We start from the raw sequence: 19272 nt of genomic DNA, 5'->3' as shown, positions 1-19272 counted from the left end.
ACTTATCCAACCTCTAAAAGGGTTAGAAAACCCTAACTCTAAGAATCAACATCAAAACTGAAGAAGGTCCGAATGAATACCTCAATATGATCTCTAAGAACTCAGAAATCACCAAAATCGCACCTCCTTCAGCCTCCTCTTGCCTTGGTCACCTCCTTCTTACAAATACACCAACAAAAGGGTCAAGAATGGCTTCTCCTTCCTCACAAATGCTCTAGATCTCTTAGGGCTTCTCTCTGGGGTTTGGTAGCCGCAAATGACGACCCTAAGGGCCTTTAAATAGGTCTCAAACCCAAGAAATTAGGTTTTCATTAAACAGCATGGACTTGCCGAGTCCGGCTGTGAACCCGGATACGAATCCGCGACCATACTCGGCGAGTTTCAACACCAACTCGCCGAGTCTCCTCACAACTTCCAAAAATAAAGGACTAAAATATTATACCTTGAAATCCGGATGTTACAATTATCCCCCACTAGAATCAGACTTCGCCCTCGAAGTCTGATGGGATATGGTCCACTGGCGTGGCCTGGACTGCTCTAGCCTGCCAGCCTTGCCTGGCGTTCCCCTCCCAGCCCTGCCTGGCATTCCCTTGCCAGCCTTGCCTGGCACTCCCTTGCTAGCCCTTGTTGGGGAATCCCTTGCCAGCCCTGCTAGGGACTCTCCTGTTGGCTCGGCCAGGCGCTCCCTTGCCTGGCACTTCCTTGCCATTCTTTCCTGGTGCGTGCCCGCCAGCCTTGCCTGGGGCGCGCCCGCCAGCCCTGCCCGGCGCCCCAGGCGGCCTTGCCCAGCTCCTTGATAGTTGGGCGGTAGCTGATCTAACTTGACCGTCGGAGTCCGCTCCCGGGGCACAGTCCTTGGGGTGGCTCTAACGGGTTTGCACTATGATGTTCAGATCTCCGCCGCAGCTAAAGACCAGAGGATCCGCCGGTGGTCGATGTTCCATCATTTGGCGCCATCTCGGACCCGAGCAAGTAGCAAAAGGCTCGGTCTCAAGCTCATTCTTCCTAGATCTGTTCAGATCTGTTGAGTTCCACATCAGGTTTTCTCAAATCTGTCCATTCTTATCCCTCATTTGATCAGATCCGTTCAGGTCTGATTAGCTATCTTTTAGAACTCTTGATCTGATGTGTTTTCATTCAGATCCATAGATCTACTTCGTTTTTAGCTCAGATCTCCTGATCTACTTAGTGTTTTTGTTCAGATCTATGGATTTGCTTTGTTTCTTAGACCAGATCTTTGGATCTGTTCAAGTTTTAGTTCATTCAAAGATTTTTCATGTTCACAAAGGCATTTCAGATCAGTTTCGTTTTTCCTTTCAGTGATCCATTCACTAAGTTGGGGAGAAAGGAAATTTTTACAAGTTTATCCTTTTATCAAGTTCATATTATTAGAAAATCGTTTCTCAGTTAAGATTTTTTGTGTATAACCTTACTCCCAGCAACATTTGTTTGTAAACAAAGTTGGGATGCTGGTACATTTCAAAAAATCGAGTTCTTACCCACCTTTGTTTATATTTATGATGTTTTCTCTCCAGAAGTTTAGAAAAGGAAAACGAAAATCTATTCAGGTCTGTTTCTTTGATCATACTTTGATAGCTTGTTAAGCAAACTGAAGAGTGAAAAGAAGCAAAAAAGTTTTCTAAGAAAAATAATTTACTAAATCCGTTTTTGCTTTTTATTTTGAGGTTTTTTCAGAAATATGAGAAGGAAAGAGGCATCTTATGAGTTTTATCTCATCATTTGTTCACATATTATCAGAAAATCCTTTTCCAAGTTGTGCATTTTCGTGTGTGTTTTTACTTTCTGTATGGCTTGTACAAAACCTTCAAAAACAAAAAAGAGAGAGAGGAGAGGAGAAGTTTTTATGGGTTTTACATCACCTTCAGATCACATATTTTCAGAAAATCTTTCACTTCTGATTGTTTAAGAAGCTTGAGAAAGAAATAAGTTTTCATGAGTTTTTTACCTTCTTCTTTGTTCATATTTCATCAGAAAATCTTTTTTAGTCAAGGTTTTCTATGTTAATATCCATTCCATCTACAGTTGTTTGTACACCCAACTATATTTCTTGTACATACAGCTATGCATATTGTCCATTTCATAAAACTCATAACAACAAAACCCGTTTATTCCTCTCAACAAAATTATCTATCCTTAAAAATACATTTACCCTAAATCCAGTTAGAGTGAGAATTACAGTAATGCTCATTTCAAGCAAAAGAAAAGAAATTACAAGACTTTTACAGTCTATTTCTTTGAAGCTGACAAAAAAAGGGGGGAAGGGTGTACAGGCTGTACACTATAAGCCAAAAGTTAAAAACCCGCATGGGACCCACTTGGTCCAGTCCTCTATGTACAGAAAAAAACAAAAGAGTCGGGACCCATTTGGTCAACTCTCCTTGGAGTCATCCGACTCATCTCTTCCAGTCAACCACCAGTTACCTCCAGTTGGCTCCAAACCCTGTTGGTATCGACTGTTACTCCATCGGTCACCAGCTCAGTCGCTAGTCAGCCACTTCATCCAGCGAACATAGCCCAGCCCGATGCAGACCACCAACCATCGCTCACCTCCTATACCTTGACCCGTCGGCCACCTATCGACTATCCCTTTCAAGCGACGACCCAGCAAGCCGTGGTCGCTGCCCAACATCTGGAATCCAAGAACAATGGATCAAAGGCCCCTGTGCCCAATTAGCCACAGCATCCCCCTGCTGGTCGAGGAACTCCAGTCGCTTAAAGCTACTATCATCATTATCAAGGGGAGAGGAGTCGTCGGTGCTATCCCTAATCACCAATCACCGTTTCTCACTTTTGATGTGGCAGACCATACAAGAAGCTAATGAGAAAGCGTTGTAGCCCACATGATACCCTAAAATCCTTCACAGTTCGCATAAGAAAGAAGAAGAAAGGATTACAATTTGGATTTTTTTTAAGTGGGCTCACATATGAGGGTACTTCAGCATCTTGGACCTAAACTATTGTTAATGGGCTGTCATAAATCTATTATGGTTTCTTCTTTGAGACATCTTACCGGGCCATATTAACAATAATAAAATACGGGCCATATTTCCAAGAGAAAATTAAAAACTCTATGGTCATGTGCTTTAATTTAGTCCAACAAAATCCAAATTTAGAAAATGCGTGGACGCCCAATCCACTCGACATTTCCAAAAAAAAATCAAAACTCGTACGTTCCAATCTAGTTAACCTAAATCCGATTCTAGAAGATGCGATCCAACTAGATATTCAAAAAAAGGGGGGGAGGGGGAGAAGAGTAGTCACTACTACTGCTACTCGTGAAGCATTTCGAAATAGCCCTCAACAATTGTGTTGATTGGCTATCAGCAGCTGTGTTGATCAACTTCAGGCAGTCTTGCTACTCAACTCTCACCACTCATGTTGACCGGCCCTCGCTAGTCTTCCTGTTTAGCCCTCAGCAGTTGCGCTGCCTGGCTCTCAGCGGTTGTGCAGCCTGAATCTCAGTAGCAACGCGGCCTAGCTCAGCAGCTGCAAGGCCTATCCATCAGTAGTTATGCTGTTGGACTAGCAGCCGCGCTGCCTAGCTGTCGGCAGCCGCACCAACCTAGTTCTTGTTAGTACTTGGGTCGCCTAGCTCTTTCCAACAACTATGTATCTCAGCTTTCAACGGCTATACATCCATCTCTTTGCCTCCTCTAAGAAAAAAAAAAGGGGGGGGAGGGTTGGCATGACACTATGCAAAAGTGATTTCTATTCTGAATGGGCAGAGTTAAAGTGCATGAAGAGCTGACACTACGCATGATGGTGCATCCCCGAGGTAACGTTGGTATTCCGGATCGAAAGATCGGCCTCGTGGTTCAACGCTCGGTAGTCTCGTTGCCCAGCTTTCAGTGGTCGCGCTGCCCACCTATTGCTAGCAGCTCGCTCCCCGGACCTTAGCGCCCTGTGGACCAGTTCTTGACAGCAGTCTCGCTATGCACCTCTTAACAGTAGCTACACTATCGAGCTCTAGGTAGAACTGCCACATAGCTCTCCGCAAACAACCAAGGCACTGAGGCGTCAATTATTAGTACGACTAGCGATGCAGCAAAGCATCAGGTACCATTCTGCTTTAACCTAGACTGGTCACATGAGCTAGACACATATATTGTAGGGTGTTACGCCCAATCGTTCGAGGTTTAGTACCCTCGCCTCGAGTCACCTGGCTTCTCAGCCCGACTCCATTATAGCGGCAAGCTCCACATGCGAGGTTCAGTACCCTCGCCTCGAGTCGCCTGACTTCTCAGCCCGACTCCATTATAGCGGCAAGTTCCGCATGCGAGGTTCAGCACCCTCGCCTTTACTTGATTGGCTTCCTAGCCTGGGTCCATTAAAGCGGCACGCTCCGCATGCGAGGTTTAGTGCCCTCGCCTCGAGTCGCCTGGCTTCTCAGCCCGACTCCATTATAGCGGCACGCTCCGCATGCGAGGTTCAGTACCCTCTCCTCGATTCGTATGGCTTCTCAGCCCGACTCCATAGCGGCAAGCTCCGCATGCGAGGTTCAGTACCCTCGCCTCGAGTCGCCTGGCTTCTCAGCCCAACTCTACTAGCGGCACGCTCCGCATGCGAGGTTCAGTGTCCTCGCCTCGAGTTGCCTGGCTTCTCAGCCCGACTCCATTATAGCGGCACGCTCCGCATGCAAGGTTCAGTACCCTCGCCTCGAGTCGCCTGGCTTCTCAGCCCGACTCCATAGCGGCAAGCTCCGCATGCGAGGTTCAGTACCCTCGCCTCAAGTCGCCTGGCTTCTCAGCCCGACTCCATAGCGGCAAGCTCCGCATGCGAGGTTCAGTACCCTCGCCTCGAGTCGCCTGGCTTCTCAGCCCGACTCAACATTAGCGGCACCCTCCGCATGCGAGGTTCAGTACCCTCGCCTCGAGTCGCCTATCTTCTCAGCCCGACTCCACACTAGCGGCATGCTCCGCATGTGAGGTTCAGTACCCTCGCCTCGAGTCGCCTGGCTTCTCAGCCCGACTCCATTATAGCGGCACGCTCCACATGCGAGGTTCAGTACCCTCGCCTCGAGTCGCCTGGCTTCTCAGCTCGACTCCATAGCAGCAAGCTCCGCATGCGAGGTTCAGTACCCTCACCTCGAGTCGTATGGCTTCCCAGCCCGACTCCATTATAGCAGCTAGCTCCGTATGCGAGGTTCAGTACCCTTGCCTCGAGTCTCCTGGCTTCTCAGCCCGACTCCAGTATAGCAACACGCCCCGACCATTCCACGCAATGCCCTCCCGCGTGATGTATCTACGATCGGATGGCATCTAAGCCTGATCCATTCCACGCGATGCTCTCCCGCGTAACATCTCCATGATCGTTGGCTGCTAAGCCCAAGCCACTCTCCATCGTCGCGCACCATAAGTCGCGCATCACAAGCTTCTCCCACACCATGATCTTGGTGCTTCCTCTCTCACAACCATCATGATTCTCCTGTGCTCGGACGATCGATGAAGTGTTACCCACATTATAACCTGCTATAGTGAGGATACTCTCCAGTAAGAAGGTCATCCTGACAGCGGCCCTACTACCTACGACCCCCGACACCTCTGTCTCCTGGCTCTCGGAAACAGTCCCGCTGTGTAACCCTACCTGTAGCCTCGTCGCGTACCCCACAGCATCTTTGTTTACTGGCTCTTGGAAACAGTCCCGCTGTGTAACCCTACCTGTAGCCTCATCGCGTACCCCATAGCATCTCCGTTTCCTGGCTCTTGGAAACAGTCTCGTTGTGTAACCCCACCTGTAGCCTCGTCGCGTACCCCGCAGCATCTCTATTGCCTGGCTCTCGGCAACATTCTCACTACATGTTTCCTACCTATAGCCTCACTACCTATTCCTCAAGAATTCTGTTGTCTGGCTATCGACAATAGTCTTAATACGTGACCCTCACTAGCAACCTAGTCGCCCAACTCTCGGAATCTATTCCTCGCCTCCTCTGAGAAAGGGGGAGGGGAATAGGGTTGGTACGTCGGAATCCAGCTAGGTGTAAACCAAGCAAGATGGTTATTAATGCAGATGGTTACTAGTGACATTCCATATCGTGTGGCTACCACAACAATCACGTCGGATAACAGTCTCATGGACTGAATGGCAAGCTTACGCTTCTTAGCTACCCCGGTCCGACATTCCACTAACGTCAGTGTCATGTAACACTCTTTAGCAGCCTCGGTCCACATGATCGCAGCAACAGTTACGTTGCATCTCACCGACCGGCTCGCACTCCTCTCAATGAAGGATTATCAAGTCAGCTCAAGCAGTGTTTGGCTCATCGCACAACCCCACGGCTCTCGTGGGCAAGGTTCAGTCATTCTCTTTATTATTTATTGTTTTGGTGCTTTATCTAGTCAGATCTGATTGTCAGCAACCCAATCGCATCAGACTAGGGGGACTTGACGACGCACAGTTTATATGACTAAGTCCAGTCCGATGTCATTGGTCACATACCAATACCATCAGACTGGGGGGACTTGATGACACATGGTCCACTGGCATGGCCTAGACTGATTTAGCGCGCTAGCCTGTCCTGGCGCGCTCCTGCCAGCCCTGCTTGGCATTCCCTTGCCAAGTCCTGCCGGGGACTCCCTTGCTAGCCTCGTTGGGGACTCTCCTGTAAGTTTATACGGCTTAGTCCAGTCCGATGTCATTGGCTGCGTACCAATACCATCAGACTGGGGGGACTTGATGGGATATGGTCCACTGGCATGGCCTGGACTGCTCTAGCGCGCCAGCCTGGCCTGGCGCGCTCCTGCCAGCCCTGCCTGGCGTTCCCCTGCCATCCCTTCCTGGCGTTCCCTTGCCAGCCCTGCCTGGCGCTCCCTTGCTAGCCCTTGCTGGGGAATCCCTTGCCAGCCCTGCTGAGGACTCTCCTGCCGGCTTAGCTAGGCGCTCCCTCGCCTGGCACTCCCTTGCCATTCTTTCCTGGTGCGTGCCCGCCAGCCTTGCCTAATTGTCTAATTGTCCCCTATATAATTGTCCCCTATATAATGAACAATACCTCCTCCATGGAGAGGGACTCTTCCCTAGACTCTCCTCCATGGCTTAGCCGCCACTACACTTCGGCCGGGTGGCTCAGCTGCCACCCGCCGCCGTCAGCCGCCAACACCAAGATGGTTCTCTCCAGCTATGGAGGACCATCTCAGATCTTCTAGCTGATCTAACTTGACCGTCAGAGTCCGCTCCCGGGGCACAGTCCCTGGGGTGGCTCTAACGTGTTTGCACTGTGATGTTCAGATCTCCGCCACAGCTGAAGACCAGAGGAGCCGCCGGAGTTCGATGTTCCATCAAAGTCTTACTCTGCAAACAACTCTGGATGCTGCTCCCGCATCTCACGCTCTGGCTCCCAAGTCAACTCTGACCCTTTCCGATGTTGCCACTGGACCTGAACTAGGGGCACCTCCTTGTTCCTCAAAACCTTGATCTTCTGATCCCTAATCGCCACCAGTCTCTAAACATAATTCAGGATCGCATCCACCTGAATATCTTCTAATGGCACTACTGCCTTCTCGTCGGCTATAAACTTTCACAGCTGCGACACGTGGAAAGTGTCATGAATATGACCCAACTCTGCACGTAACTCCAACCGGTAGGCTACCCTGCCTACCCTCGCGATCACCCTGAAAGGACCAATATATCGGGGCCCTAACTTTCCCCTCTTCCTGAATCGAATCACCCTTTTCCAAGGAGAGACCTTCAGGAGCACCAAGTCGCCGACCTGGAACTCGAGCTCGGACCGGCGTTTGTCCGCATAAATCTTCTGACGACTCTGGGCAGTCAACAACCTCTGTCTGACCTGCTGAATCTGCTCTGTCGTCTGAAGCACGGTACTACCCATCACACGCTGCCCTACTTCTCCCCAGCAAATGGGGTTCCGACACCTTCTCCCATAAAACAGCTCAAAGGGTGGCATACCAATGCTCGAATGATGGTTGTTGTTGTAGGAAAACTCTGCCAAGGGCAAGTACGTGTCCCAACTCCCGCCGAAATCCAACACACATGCTCGGAGCATGCCTTCGAGCGTCTGAATCATCCGCTCACTCTGCCCGTCGGTCTGTGGGTGGTATGCGGTACTAAAATGCAGTCTCGTACCCAATTCCTCATGAAATTTCTTCCAGAACCTAGAAGTGAAATGCACATCTCGATCTGAAACAATCGAGATCAACACCCCATGCCGCGATACCACCTCTCTCACGTACATTTCTGCCAACTTTTCCGCGGAAGAGCTCTCACTGATAGCAAGAAAATGAGCGTTCTTCGTCAACCTGTCCACAATCACCCAAATTGCATCGACACCTCGCGCAGTCCTTGGCAATTTGGTGATAAAATCCATGGTAATCTGTTCCCACTTCCACTCGGGGATCTCTAACGGCTGCAGCTTACCATGTGGACGCTAATGCTCGGCCTTAACCCTGCGACAGGTCAAGCATCTCTCTACAAACCATGCGACGTCCCTCTTCATACAGGGCCACCAATATTCTTTTTTCAGGTCCAAATACATCTTAGTGGCCCTGGGATGGATCGAGAATTTCGATCGATGAGCCTCTTCCATCAAAATGGTATGCGTTCCTCCCACGGACGGTACCCATATCCGACCCTGAAATATCATAAGCCCTCAGCTATCGGTAACGAATTCCGATACCAGCCTGACAACTCGCTCTCTCTTCTGGCTTTCTGGCCTCACAACCTCAGCCTGGGCCCCACGAATAGCATCCAACACCAAGGTCATCACTGTCAATCTCAAACAAACATCTCGCATTGGGGCGCCCTCCGCCCTACGGCTCAGTGCATCGGCTACAACCTTAGCCTTGCCCGGGTGGTACAGGATCTCACAATCATAATCCTTGACCACATCTAACCACCTCCTCTGGCGCATATTCAGGTTGGGCTGATCCATCAAATACTTCAAGCTCTTGTGGTCCGTATATATTATACACCGAACCCCATACAGATAATGTCGCCAGATCTTGAGGGCAAACACAACCGCTCCCAATTCCAAATCATGAGTGGGATACCTCGACTCATAAGGCTTAAGCTGCCTCGATGCATATGCTATCACATGCCCCCTCTGTATAAACACCGCTCCTAATCCGGATATCGATGCATCACAGTATAACATAAAATCCTCCATCCCCTCCTAAAGGGCTAATACTGGGGCTTCGCATAATTTTTGGTGAAGTGTCTCGAATGAGGTCTGCTGCTCCGGACCCCAAGAAAACGCAGCACCCTTCCGGGTCAACTTGGTGAGTGGCACGGCGATCTTGAAGAAATCCTTAATAAATCTCCGATAATAGCCGGCCAAACCCAGAAAGTTCCTGATCTTGGTGGGTGATCTCGGCACCTCCCACCTCATGACCACCTCAATCTTGGCCGGATCAACCAATATCCCATTCTGGTTGACAAGATGCCCCAAAAACTGAACCTCTCGTAACTAGAACTCACACTTTGAGAACTTGGCATAAAGCCTCTCCAATCTCAGAACTCCAAGGATCTCCCTCAAATGCTCCTCGTGTTGTTCTCTAGACCTCAAATACACCAAAATATCATCAATGAATACGATCACCGGCCGATCCAGCATCGGCCTGCACACGCTATTCATGAGATCCATGAACATTGCCGTTGCGCTGGTGAGTCCGAAATGCATCACCATGAACTCGTAATGCCTATAACGAGTCCGGAATGTTGTCTTCTGGACATCCTCATCTCGCACCCTCACCTGATGATACCCAGACCTCAAATCGATCTTGGAGAAACAAGATGCCCCCTGAAACTGATCAAACAAATCGTCGATCCTTGGAAACGGGTAATGGTTCTTGACCGTTAGCTTGTTCAACTCCCGGTAATCGATGCACATCCAGTGTGAACCATCCTTCTTCTTGACAAAGAGGATAGGCACCCCCCATGGCGAACTACTCAGCCAAATAAACCCCTTCCCCAGCAGCTCCTGGAGCTGTGAGGATAACTCCTGCATCTCTGGAGGCGCAAGGCAATACGGCGCCTTGGCGATAGACGCAGCTCCCGGAACCAAATCAATACCGAACTATATCTGCCTCTTCGGAGGCACACCTGGCAACTCCTCTGGAAACACATCCGGAAACTCACGCATTATCATGACCTCATCAACTGACCTCGGTCTCTCTAAGTCAACCCTTGCATCCATCACATATGCCACAATTCCCCTACACCCCTGCTGTAGACTCTGTCTCGCTCTGGCGGTCGAACAAAATGCTGACCTAGCACGTGTACCCTCGCCGTACACCGTAATAACTCCCCCACTAGGGTCTCAAATCGTCACTAATTGACTCTCGCAATCTATCACAACTCCATATCGGCTCAACCAATCCATACCCACTATAACACACATATCCCCCATCGCAATCGGAACCAGATCTATCGGAAACTCCACACCGAAGATCTCAAGGACACATCCTCGAATCACATCTATAGCATACATTGCTCACTCATCAGCTATGGAAACTTGTAAAGGTCGATCCAATGCCTCTCGATGGATACTAATGTGCTGACTAAATGCTACGGAAACAAACGACCGACTCGCACCCGAGTCAAATAATACCAAAGCAGGCACAGAACTCACAAGAAAAGTACCTACGCATACCATCATATAAGCACAATAACTTAACTCAAATAAAATATGAATAAAGAATACATACCAGCCACAACATCGAGCGTCGCGCGGACCTCTTCCGCAGTCAACTGGAATGCTCTCCCATGAGCCTTCGGTGCCTCGGCCTTCACTGGTCGAACCTCGATATCCCTAGCAGCAGGCGCAGATCCCTGCATTGATCCCTGAAGCAGCTGAGGGCACTCGGCCTTCCGATGGCCGGTCTGGTTGCAATGGAAGCAAACCGAAAATCCCTTGGGGAAATCCCTCGTGATATGCCCCTCCTTCCCGCACTTGTAGCATAGTCCAGCCCAGCACGACCCCTCATGACTCTTACCGCACTTCCCACAAGTGCGGCCCTTCACTCCCCCAGATCTCGAATCAGTGGGTCGAGCCCGCTTGGCAGCCGGCTGAGACTGATCTGGTCGCCGATCCACCCTCTGTGACTCGGCCTCCTCCCTGGCCTAAGTCTCCAACTCAATCTCCCTCTTCCAGGCATTTGCCTGAAGCTCAGCAAATGTCCGGTAAGTCGAGTTCGCCATGAACTCCCGAATATCTCTCCTCCGAACACCCAGATAACGGCTCATACGAGCCTGCTCAGAAGACACCTACTCAAGGCAAAACATCGCCCTCTTATGAAACTTCCTGGTGATCACTGCCACAGAATCAGTACCCTGCTTGAGGGTCAAGAACTCCTGAATCAACCGTTCCCTCTCCACCAGGGGAACATACTCATCTTTGAACATAACGGTGAACCTCTCCCAGGTCACCTCGGAAATCTCAGCCAAAGTGAAGTTCGCCGTCACGAACTTCCACCAATCCTTCGCTCCCAAGCGGATCTGGTTCAGGGCGAACCGTACCCTCAAGTGCTCTGGACAAGAACACATATAGAAACATCCCTCGATGTCAGAGATCCATCTCATCGCAGCAATCGGTTCCTGCGTCCCATCGAACTCTGGTGGCTTCATGTTGCTAAACTCCCGAAACAACGAGTCACCTCCCTGAGGTCTGGCAGCAGCAACAGCAGCCGTAGCCGTAGCTTCCGCAGCCTCAGTCAACGTTGCATACTGCTCATCAAAGGTCTCGATCAATGTGGTCTTGATATCTCCAAACATCTCAGGAATCTCAGCCCGGATGGCAGCAGCCACCTCCTCGTGAATCAATCGACGGATCTCCTCGTCGCTGTCACCACTGCTCTCAGGTGTGTGTTGAGTCCCAACCATAATGCCTCTGAAATACAACAATAAATATCAGAGACTCGATCGAGCATACTCATACTCGATGACGCAACCCTACTCGTCCTCCGTTGTCCAAAAGATTCTTACTTGGAATGCCCACTGATCCGGTGTCTTCAGTAGTACGGGCCCAATACTACTGACAACACCGCATCAGCATTCACCCCAAGTCCTCCTCCTTGGATCCTGGATTACGAGTACTCTACCCTCATTATGCATTGGCTACCCTCCGATAGACCTCTCAAGAACTCCTAACTGCTATATACTCGCTCTCAAGGCATCTCAGCAGCAGAAATCTCCTAGGCTAAGGCATCAAAAATCATGCCACTCTAGTCCTAATATGAATACCTAGCCTACTCTAGCATGCATAATATAACATAGCATATCTCATAACACATAATGTAAGGGTACATTTGGGGATTCACCGTTCGGGCGCTGGCTGATCGTACACACGGCTCTGCTCTGTTTGTCTCAAAACACTTTTTACTCTTTTCAAAACGTTTACTTCATTATCAAAATTTTCCTCAAATCCTCAGTTTGAGTTCAGATACACCCGAAGATGCATCTGAATCCCTCAAACCAAGGCTCTCATACCAACTTGTAACACCATAAAATTTGAACAATTTTTCACTTTTGAAAAACCAGAAAATATCATTCACATTCATTTTAAAAACATTGTATCAACATTGTATCAGTACAAAACCCCAAGATCAGAATATATGAACTCGAATGTTAGTGTGTACGAATCATGCCGGCGCCTTCCCGCGTTCATCACTGGTACCTGAAACACATAAGACAACAACTGTAAGCATAAATGCTTAGTGAGTTCCCCAAAATACCGCATTCAACGCATAAGCCACTCGAGGCTAATATACGACCCTCTGGTCGATGTGTCTCAGCGGGACCCTCCAGTCTCGTAGTTCGTTGGACCCTCTGGTCCGGTCGTAGCTCGTTGGACCCTCCGGTCCGGTCTATATCATCATACGACTACATATATCACATAGCACATAATCTCATACATAACACATAAGACTCTCTGGTCATTACATGACACCACTCTAGGTAACGTATAGTGAGAAGATTCACCTCAGGTGTCTCGGTAAGTCTTTGTCTCGGTAGAAATGTGATCTAGCCTCCGCCTAATCACATAAAGCAAATACTCCCATAAATATAACTATACTCCAACCTTTCTTAACATCCTCATAATGGTAAAAGACCATTTTACCCCTCTCCTGGCTCAAAGGCCTCACTGTTGACCAAACCCTAAAAGTCAACGGTCAAACTTTGACCCGACTTGGCGAGTCTACACGTGTCCACTGACTCTCTTAGTCCCTCTCTTGGCACATCGAGTCCTTCTCTTTACTCGACGAGTCACACCTGGCATGAATCGCGGGGCCACTCCGATTCAACTCGCCGAGTCTCAAGAACAACTCGGCGAGTTCCGCTTTGAACTCCAGTCCCCTAACTCTCCCTGAATCACCGAGTTATTTCCTCAACTCGGCAAATCTTCTCACTGAGTGATTTACGGGACACCCTCATCCTACTCGCCGAGTCGTTCTTCGGACTCGGCGAGTTCATGCCATGCACAAACTCCATAGACCTCTTGAGGTCATATCTGTTCTTTTAATTCATAGATCTGGCCTTCCCAAGCATGATAATCACGTAAAGTTCAGACCTTGACACTCATTTATCATCTAAATGGTCTAACTTAGTGATTTATCCCCAAAAATGACATCCCAGGTTCATGGCTCCCAAAATGACTCATAAAGCTCCAAGGGTTAAGGTCTCTGGACCTCTTTGGGTCCAGATCCAAAACATAGACTCGAGAAGGGACCAAATGCTCCACTTATCCAACCTCTAAAAGGGTTAGAAACCCTAAATCTAAGAATCAACACCAAAACTGAAGAAGGTCCGAATGAATACCTCAATATGATCTCTAAGAACTCAAAAATCACCAAAATCGCACCTCCTTCAGCCTCCTCTTGCCTTGGTCACCTCCTTCTTTCAAATACACCAACAAAAGGGTCAAGAATGACTTTTCCTTCCTCACAAACGCTCTAGATCTCTTAGGGCTTCTCTCTAAGGTTTGGTAGCCGCAAATGACGGCCCTAAGGGCCTTTAAATAGGTCCCAAACCCAAGAAATTAGGGTTTCATTAAACAGCGTAGACTCGTCGAGTCCACTCACGGACTCGCCGAGTCCGGCTGTGAACCCGGATACGAATCCGCGACCATACTCGGCGAGTTTAAACACCAACTCGCCGAGTCTCCTCACAACTTCCAAAAATAAAGGACTAAAATATTATACCTGGAAATCCGGATGTTACACTCATCAATAGCATTGGAGATTCCGCATTTATTATAGTACTCTAATTTTCAAACAATTGTATTTCGAACAAATGAGTTTTTTTAACTAGGGTTTTATGGAAATTGTGTTTTAACTTAATTAAAAATGAAAATTTTGTTTGTGAAAGAGTCTCAAGGCTAATAAGGAACAAATAGGTGAAGGCATAGTGTGTTTGAGCACTACGTCTTGATGTTTGACCCTTTTGTTGTGCGTTTCAGTATAGTGGCTATTAGAGGTTCAGGATCAGGCATTGGGAACCCAGAAAGGATAGGTCTGAGTGTTGAGTAGATTCGCGGTATCATTGTTGCCTAAGTGGTCATGGCAATCAAGGAAGAGATTCCGGATATCTTTGGAGTTGTCAAGACCGCAGTTATTAAGAAGTTCGACAGGCGTTATGTCGTCGTCATGCAGGTTGTTGTTGTCACAACCACTGCAACTGTCGCTAGTGCAAGACTTTATAAAGGTGGGACGATGTAGTACCGAGAATTCAATAGTATGAAACCTCCAGAGTTCAGAGGGATAAGGACCCAATTCTCAATTTGAGATGGATATCAAACGTGGAGGGATATTTCTACATGTGTTCATGTCTCGATTACCAGAAAGTGAAGTTTGCACATAACCTTCTCTGCTATGGAGCAAAGGATTGGTGGAAGTTTGTGACCTAGACCTTTGGGCATGTAGAGTGAGCCATAGTAACGTGGGAGTAGTTTTGAAGAAGTTACGGGAGGAGTATGTCCTGCTTATGGAGAGAGAGAGAGAGAGAGAGAGTGAGTGTGTGTGTGTGAGTGAGAGAGAGAGAGAGAGAGAGAAAGAAAGAGAAAGAAAGAGAGAAAGAGAGAGAGAGAGAGAGAGAGAGAGAGAGAGAGAGAGACTAACACAAGAGTATATGTTGCTCAAGCAGGCAACAGAATCAGTGACAAAGATCACCAAGATGTTTACAGAGAGATCCCTCTTCTGCTCGGAGTATGCTGCTTCAGAGCAAGTGCAGATGTCGTGATACTTGAGCATGCTCAAGACTAAGATTCATGAGTTCGTGTCGAGTCTGTAGTACCAAACGTTGGTTGAACTGCAGACAAATGCTAAGAGGAGAGAGATCGAGATAGAGACTCGGGGGAAATAGAAGTTGCCAGTTTTAGTGCAGTCGCAGTTGGCGGCCAGACGGTTTAAGCCCGCTGACTCGAGTCTAGGAGTAGTAGAGTAGAGGATTTATAAGTGTGGTAAGATTCACGATGGAGTTTGTATATTTTTTTATGTTGCAAATGTGTAAAGGAGGTGAATTTCAGTAGGGATTGCAGGCAGAGTGCACGAGTTTGTTTTCATTGTGACCAAAAGGACCACATCAAAGTCCATTGTCCCCTTCTCATTTTTGGTGAAGTGCATAACCCTACACCTTTAGATTTGCAGATGCCAGATGGATGCCAGGGGACGATCTAGTACTACAGAAAGAGCCTACCAGCTTGTTGCAGAGGGTCTAGGTGTGGCAGCTATGTAGACTGTGAGTATGTTTCAAATTATCTATTTCTACATTTATGCGTTAATTTTGCTACTGAAATAATTCTTTTAGGTTGATTATTGTCTTTTCTAAGTGTTTTCATTCGATGAGGTATTAGGTGCTTGTTAGACTATAGTGTTGGGGTGACATAGACCCTAAACTTTCGAATTGACCTCTCTACCTGTTCTTGTTTGATGAAGGATTTGGGGTTGAGTTGAATGACTATCTTACTCCACTTTTGATTAGTTCTTAGGGCCAGAAATGGGCAGTACTCCAGTTAGTTCGATTTGAAGCTTTATTTTCGTATTGGTTGTGTCCGAATAATTTGTATATTCCTAGTGGAGGAGAGTGGAGATTTTGTAGTGGGAGAATTTTCTACTAGGGTGCAGTCTCTAGCCATAATTACTTAAGTTAAAGACTTACGCATAATTTCTTAATCTTCAAGGTTTCGCGTTATGGTTGTTTCTAGTTGACGAAATTCCATTCGAGTTGTCTTAATTGCAATTTGTGCTAGTATTCTATAGGGTGTCGTTGTGCTTAAGATCCCTAGGGTGTTAGGAGCTCAGGTCGAGGGTTGTGATGAGGATCCCCTTATATGTTCTTGTTTGATTGGGACTTAGGGGTCCGAGTCTTGACCCAAAGGCCTAATTGGGATAGTTAAGTTTCACAAGTTTGGTGTGTGCATATGTAAGGCTGAGGGGCTTTGTTAGTGGTTGACGAATCGGGGGTAATCCCGAGAGTCGTTAGTGGCTAAATGATCGGGGGTAAGTCCAAGAGTCATTAGCGATTGGCGGATTGGGGGTAAGCTAGAGAGTTGTTAGTGGTTATCGGATCAAGTTTGTTAGAGCCAAGTAGGTATATAGTCTAGTTTAGCATATGTTTGATTAATTTTCATTCAGGATTTCGTTATTGCAATTGTATGCGAGGTTATTAGCGATAGCAGTCGGCCGTGGATTCCATAATTTGGATTATTAATAAGACAGGGCAAGGCCGGGGAGATCTTGGACAAATCGAATTAGTGAATTTTCCATCAGCATGGTTGATTTATAGGATAAATTTGTTCACTAGATTTTGGGGCACGACCTTGGAGCATTTGAATTATGGTTAAGGATTTAATTTCTTGTAATGTGGTTAATTGTTGTTTCTCCAACAGGTTTCATGTTTTTGCTAAAATACTAAATCGACATTGGTTTCATAAGTGGTTATTTGGGTATGGCATCGATCCAGTGTTCCAACAGTTAAGAGATTGATTGTTAGATGCCTCGTCCAAGAATAGACGTTGCATCTAATTGTGAAGGCCTAGGGGTGGTAATTGCAGACAATGGTAAGGGAGTTGTGTTGGCCAGTGCAACTGAAGTACGACTAGATTCCAAAGGCAAAATCTAATTTAAGTTGGGGAGAAAACACTTATTTCCAGAATAGATTAGTTGAGGACTTAGATGGATCAAGGTAAGGTTTTTAGGAAAAACTTGGTGCCACGACGTGGAGTAAGGAGGACGATGACGTGGCATGTCCATTATAAGAGCGTGTGTTTTGATTTCTGCCACGATGTAACACCCATGTACCTGGTATTTTTTTTTTCATTTTTTACCTTATAGAATAAAATTATTTGCAAAAATGATCCTAACGCGAGGCGTACCTTTTGGTGTATATATATATATATATATATATATATATATATATATAGGTTTCATTTAAGACCGTGTTAATTTTATGAGGCCGTGAGACGCAATCTAAAAATAATTTTAAAATGCAAAATAAAAGGAAAAATTCAAAAAGTCTTTTTTTAATTATTATATTCGCCATTTTATTTACCTAAAACTAAATAAATAAACAAATAAATAAATAAATAATTTAATACGTGAAATATTCTAATAGAATATTACACTGTAAATATTCTAATGTGAGTTTTAGAATGTTATAATATTCTAATATTCTACTAGATTTGTCAAATATGTAAAATATTCTAATATTATACTAGAATATTTCACGGATATTTCCAAAAAAAAACAGTAATTTTTTTTATCTTTTATTTTTTTCGGAAAATATAAATGAAGAAAATAATATCTTAAAAAAACCTAAAATTTTCAATTATTTTGCATTTTAAAAATGTTATTTTTATCTACAAAATGAGTGGTTATGATTGCGTCTTCCCGTCTCATTATATATATATATATATATATATATATATATATATATATATATATATATATATATATATATATATATATATATATATATATATATATATATATATATATATATAGAGAGAGAGAGAGAGATAGGTTTATATATAACCTCTAAGTATTGTGTGAGTGTGTGACCAATTTTGGACCAATCATTTGAAATGGATGAATTAATTAAAATGAATAATATAATCATAATTTATATTAATCAATTAATTAAATAACCCTAATTAAAAGTCTATAATTATGGAAAGTTATCTAATATAGTTCATTCACTTTTTATGGAAGATTTCATCAACTTCTTCAATGGATATCTTTCCTGAATCCAGAATCGATCAAGTCATAGAAAGAAGAAAAACAATTGTATAGTGTAAATTGAGAAATCCAACATCCATCAAGTAAGAGCAAGATATTGATATATTATTATTGTATTTACAAATTTTTAATGATTTAAATCATATTTTCAGTTTATGGTGGATCAAAATTGAGCACCATATGGATTTAAACATTTTCTTAACGCTACATAAAAAAATTATTGATCGATTATTTATTTTTAAAATGGATGGGGCTGCCTTTTCTCTATCATAATAGTTGAAATCTCTTCAAAGTTGAAAGCCTCGTTGACAGGATTACATAATCACTTTATTATAATTGAATTAACCAATTAGTGGTAATCGGTAAAAGATGTAAATTATGAATTAAATAATTTTTTATTAATCCTTTTTTCAAAAAAGAAACTTGAATGAATTCATACACAGTGTACTTTCGTTTAACATCAACACAATTTAAAGCTCCATTCTTGTTGTATGTAATATGTTGGTGAGAAAAATACAACAAAGTCTAAGTTTTTGTCTTGGGTATCCAACATTCATTCTTATTTTATTAATCTTACAGTGAATACCCTTAAAATGTATGAAGTGAATATCCTTAATGTGTATCACGCCGGGTTCCTTTATTATTGAAATTTCAATTTTTATGCAATCTGTTTATTCATTCCTTTTATGGAACACATAAGAATGTCACGTGGAATAGAAATTGATTCTTGAATGTAATATGATATAATTGAATGCAGAACTGAAACAATTTTTTGAAGAATAGAAGGTAGAACAATTACTTATTCTTGAAGAATTGAAGAAACAAATGAAACTGATTATTGGAGAATGGAACATAGAATTGAAACTGATTCTTAAAGAACATAATACAAAAGAATGGATTGTAGAAGATCGAGAATGCCTATGACAAGAATGTTATTTTTATAACAATAAATACATTTATTGTATTCTATTTTTTTATATAAATATTTCAATCATTGTGTCAAAAATGGATTCGTATTCTTTAAAAATTTTAAAATAAAAATATCTCTTAAGTGAAGTCGTATTCTTTAAGA

This window comes from Lactuca sativa, chromosome 9 (assembly GCF_002870075.4).
Source record: "Lactuca sativa cultivar Salinas chromosome 9, Lsat_Salinas_v11, whole genome shotgun sequence".
In the NCBI taxonomy this organism is placed as follows: Eukaryota; Viridiplantae; Streptophyta; class Magnoliopsida; order Asterales; family Asteraceae; genus Lactuca; species Lactuca sativa.
The sequence above is the reverse complement of the archived record's forward strand: the minus strand, read 5'-3'. Positions refer to the sequence as shown.